Here is a 5,455-nt window from a genome sequence, read left to right as displayed (position 1 = left end):
TGTACTGGATCCAGGCAACAGAGTACTTTCAGGGATCATAAGCGTAGCCTTTCTTTGTGTTTGGTTTCTGTTTTACATGATGAGGATTGATGGTAGCTACCACCTGCAGAGAGTACTTTGATCTCTATCTAATGCACAATCAGTGTTTACCAAGTACTGTTAGCCCTCTCTTTACTTTAACTTGCACTGAAACCATTTGCATAGTGCTTTTACTGACTCTAAACTAACTCCTATCTCAAAAGTATTTTATCACAAAACAATTATTTTTCTGAGTGATCATTATTTTCACATCAAAAAAAAAAAATACGCATGGCAAAACGAATGCCTACTGTGTCAGCCAGTAAGAAATGGACTCTTTGTGGACACAACCAGGAAATGCGCCTTTTGTTTTCCTGCACCTGTTGCTGTATTACAAATAAAATCATCCAATGTTTTATTAAATAAAATGAGAAGCCCTAATGAAATTGTACCAGCCATTACCAGGAAGTCTATTGAAAACATTCGGCAGCTGCTTCAGCTTCAGTTCATTTACACTGACAGGATTGTTCTGTCCTTCTCCGTACGCTCTAAGTGAGAGAGCTACAGCGCCGTGTTGGTGTCCGGCAGAGCCTTGGGCCGTTTCATACCACTCTCGTCCAACTCCCTTTGAAGTAGTTGATCAGAATCAGTAATAACCCATGCTCCATAGTCAAGTACCTATGACTTGTAAACCTCTGTTTATAGACCAGGTCTTCCATCTAAGTGCTTTGCAAACACCAGTTTATAAACCCTTACAGTGCAGTGCTAAAGCAGGTAAAGATCTACTGTATTATTCTGATTTTATAGCGAGGGATTGATCAGAGTGGTTAAGAATCAAATCAGTCAACCCTTTGTATTAGACAAAATACCCAGGAAGCCTGAGGAGTCCCCTGGAGCGAGCTGGGGGTTGACCTTATTCAAGATAAATAGCATCACTCTCTCTAAAGGTCCCTGACAGAATTGATCTCTCTGTCTCTTCTGTATTTAAAAGTCACTGTCTATCGCACAGCTATAGAGGGTGGAGCCTCTTTCACAGAATAGACTGGAGTTCCTAGCAAGAGTTCACAGAATCACAGAATCATTAAGGTTGGAAAAGACCTCTAGGACCACCAAGTCCAACCGCCAGCCCAACACCACCATGTCCCCACGTGCCACGTCTACATATTGTTTGAACACCCCCAGGGCTGGTGACTCCCCCACCTCTCTGGGCAGCCTGTGCCAGGGCCTGACCGCTCTGGCAGTGAAGACATTTTCCTAATCTAAACCTCCCCTGACGCAGCTTAAGGCCATTTCCTCTCATCCTATTGCTTGTTACTTGGGAGAAAAGGCTGACCACCACCTCACTCCTGCCCCTCTCAGGCAGCTGCAGAGAGCGAGAAGGGCTCCCCTCAGCCCCCCCTTCTCCAGGCTAAACCCCCCCAGCCCCCTCAGCCGCCCCCCAGCACACTTGTGCTCCAGACCCTGCCCCAGCCCCGCTGCCCTTCTCTGGACACGCTCCAGCCCCTCAAGGCCCTTCTTGTCCCGAGGGGCCCAAACCTGAGCCCAGCATTCGAGGTGGGGCCTCCCCAGGGCCGAGCACAGGGGCCCCATCCCTGCCCGGCCCCTGCTGGCCACACCAGGGCTGACACAAGCCCGGGGGCTGGTGGCCTCCTTGGCCACCCGGGCACTGCTGGCTCATGCCCAGCCGGCTGTCAGCCAGCACCCCCAGGGCCTTCTCCGCCGGGCACTTCCCAGCCCCTCTGCCCCAGGCCTGGGGCGCTGACCCAGGGGCAGGACCTGGCCCTTGGCCTTGTTAAACCCCCTACAGTTGGCCTCGGCCCATCGATCCAGCCTGCCCAGGTCCCTCTGCAGAGCCTTCCTGCCCTCCAGCAGATCAACACTCCTGCCCAACTCGGTGTCACCTGCAAATGAGTTTCCTAATTTAAAATTAATTAATTAATTAATTAAAAGCAATAATCTCCATGCTAAATACTGAACAGGGTAGATCTTACATTAAAACCACTAAGAAGTTGTATCATCATGGGTTTGGATACTGGAAAATCTTTGATAAAGACTTTTTGGTAAAAATAGCATAAGAAAGAATTTTGCTCAAACTTGCATGATGCAAACATGCATTTTTGCTTTAGTTTGAAAAATGAGAAGTAGTTGGATGAAATGTCAGCCAAGCAGTAAAGCGACGGCGCCCTCCCTTCCCACAACAGCTGGGGACTGAAGAGCTGCTCCTACGGGCAGGGCGCGCGCACGAGGAGGCGCAGACCCTGAGCCTCTCCTCCAGGAGCCTGCCCTTTGACTGCCCAGTGTGAGCAGGGGAATCACCACCAGACTCTGTCTCTGGTCCCGTTTTTTTCAGACGTTACAAATTTTTGGATCTACTCTGAATTTATCCCAGAAAATTCCATGAAGAATTCAGACTCAAATGTAAGGAAGTAAGGTGAATACAAGCTTTCTAGAACTCAAAGAAATATATACAGCACGTTTTAAAGTCACTGTCGCCATGGGATGCGATGTATATAAATCCTGCACCTCTGGCTTGCAGACCCAGCTCCTCCCCGGTGCCAATATCAAAGGTTTCCTAGAGCCTGGAGCTGAAGACGTGAGCTCCTTCAGAGCAGGGCACGTGCCGGCTGTGCCCCATGCCTTGCCCGGAGTGGGGCCCATGCCTGCTCTGTGGAAGGCAGGACGTAGCAGTACTTGAAATTCCTGTCTTTTACCCCAAACTAATGGCAACGCAGGGCACCTAGGTCAGAATAAGGAAGATTTTGGGGACGGGAAGGAGGGGAAGGCCAGGTCCCCGTTACGAACTGCTGGGCTGTGGCGTCTGCAGGCAGGCCCACAGGGACGGGGAGCTCGCTTAGGTGCTGGAACACCCGGTGATGGGGAGGCTGGTCGTCTGTCCTCGCTGCGGCACCTCCGGGGGAGGAGGCAGTAGGTACCGATACGGGACTCTTCTACAGTGGTCTCTTTTCCGGGTGGTGTTTAGGCATAAATTGCTGAGGTTTGCAGCGCGGGTCTAGCAAGGGGTCAGCAGCTCAGCAACGGTGCGAGGGAGGAAAAGGGCAGGGCACGGCAGCGAGGAGGATGGGAAGGGTTTACTCTGTAAACCGAGCTCACTTGGACTGAACCTGCCAACAAATCCAAGAGGGATTCTGACGGGGACTTCCAGCTGCTGCCAGTAAAACAACTGCAGCTGGAAGAGGATGTTTCTCTGTTGCTCAGTGCTTTTGATGCCAACTGTGAGGTTTGAATACGACTTTGCCGTCATTGTGACCCTATTAGGAAAGAATTATATTCCGAGAGCTGCTGGAGAGCAGCCCTGCGAGGCGGCCACGGCTTAGCGTCGCGGGGTGTTACGTGCCAAGAGAAATGCAGGTGGTGGCAGGAAGGAAAATAAGGGGCTAAGCTGGGCTGCGATATTTTCCACAATTCCACGTTTAATGTTTACATAAGGCAGATGCTTCTGTCAACCTTTCTCCTCCTCTAACAAAGGGAAGGCAAGGCTGGGTTGAAGTGTAATTTGAAGAGTTGATTCAGGAACAGAGACATTCTCCATTTTCCTTTGTCGGCCCATCATGCTGTGTGATGCTCTGTGAACCCCATCGGTATTGATTTCAGACAGAAACTGAACCAGGCCTAAATGAGCAATCTCTCTCTCTCTCCTATAAAATATATGTATTTTTAAAAAAATCAGAAAAATCTGCTACGTGCTAGATAGCAGGTGAAAGTAAACGCTCCCCCTGAGCAGCAGCTGCTACAAAGGTACTTCGCTATTAGAAAATTGCTGATCACCACTGATACAAGCATCCCTGCTAGTGCTGTAACATTTCTACAGATAAAGAAAAAAGCAAGTTTGTCAAAGAATAAGGGAGGAGTTATTAGTAGGACCACTATAAAATTTTATTGCAGGAAGGACATGTTAATAGCCTAGTTGCTGAAATAAATTTCCACTGAATATCTGTATGTGGATACTTGTTCCCAACTTTGAAATATCTGGTATAAAAGTGACCTGGCAAGTAACTAAACCTGGCCAAGTCCCCTTCTCATTTCCTCTCTGTGACTGGAAGCGTTTGTCAGGATACCGTAAGTCCACTCACTTTTACTATTACTGGCATGTTGTAATTACTCCTCTCATTATCTCATTCCAAAATAACTCTGAAGTACTTGGGGAACAGTTGGAGAAAACGCTGGATTACAGGAAGGGGTCACGACGGCCTTTCCTCAGCCCCCGAACAGCTCCAGCAGGACCTCTTCCCACTGCTGCTTAGGCAGATGCAGAGCTGCTCGCTGCACATCAGGCGGAAGGGTTTAAGGCTCGTTCAGAGCCTACAGCTGTGTGGGCGCGGAACCCCAGGGGGGTGATGGTACAGCTTTTTGCTAGTTAATTTTGAGATCCAGACCCTCATCCCTAGGCCACAGGTGTGTAGCGCTGGCTTATCGCGCACATCCACCTAAGGGCAGGCAGATGGCAACGTTCCTCAAGTATTTATGATTTGACCATTTCAACTTTATTTTCTCAGCAAGGCCCTCAAGATGTTATTTCACTGCATTAATTTCTTCAAAAACCAGCAGTGGCTGAGCTGCCCGCCGTGAATCCCTGCTGGCCACGTCGCCAGCGAGCTGAACGTTCTTGCACGGAAAGGCAGGCAGCTCCGTCCCCAGCGCTAGAAGCGAAACGCGAGGCCGGGGGCGGCCAGCCTGGTGCGAGCGGAGAGTGGAACCAGCTGCCAAACGGGAGGAAAGGCAGCGGCCGGTCAAGGTGCTTCACCATCGCACCCGGCGTACCTCGGCAAGGCACGAAGACAGCGACAGGACTTCGCTAGCTAATTTCGTCGGTGATAACACGCACGTGTCCAGAAGTTTATCTGTTAAGGTCATGGGTCCTTTAATTTTTTGCTCTATGAATAAAAAAAGTGATCCAATTTATCTGTTTCCTTACAGGGTACACGCTCAGATTTACGCAGCAAACACACCATATCCATGAACCCATACCAACGCACCCATTACGATGCATGTATTTGCACAATCATCCGAAACACCGATGCCGGAAGGAAGGGGAAGCAATTTAGGATAGGGGAAAAAAAAAGTTCTCTTAATTAAAACATCAGGCTTACCCTTAGCTTCTCTGAGCAGGTTCGGGAAACAATCGCATCTACAGTTACTGTCACAGTCGTCCGGAGCGACGACGCCAGGTCTGAACTTCAGTGCCGAGTTAACCAAAAGAGAGCATAGGGCCTCCGGGCGCCCGCAGAGAGCGGGGAGTGGCACAAACCGCACAGGCGGCTCCGAGATACCGACGAAGCGACCACTAACGGTCGCTCCGTACCAGCCTTGAGCTCCCTGTGTTTCTATCAGCCGAATGCTCTCCTGCCGCTTCAGTTTAAAACCTGCTCCAGTTCCAGACTACAGGAAGTTTTAACATGAAGGCATACGTACAGCTATG

This window comes from Phalacrocorax carbo, chromosome 7, assembly GCF_963921805.1.
Source record: "Phalacrocorax carbo chromosome 7, bPhaCar2.1, whole genome shotgun sequence".
NCBI classification, from domain to species: Eukaryota; Metazoa; Chordata; class Aves; order Suliformes; family Phalacrocoracidae; genus Phalacrocorax; species Phalacrocorax carbo.
This window is presented reverse-complemented; position numbering follows the sequence as displayed.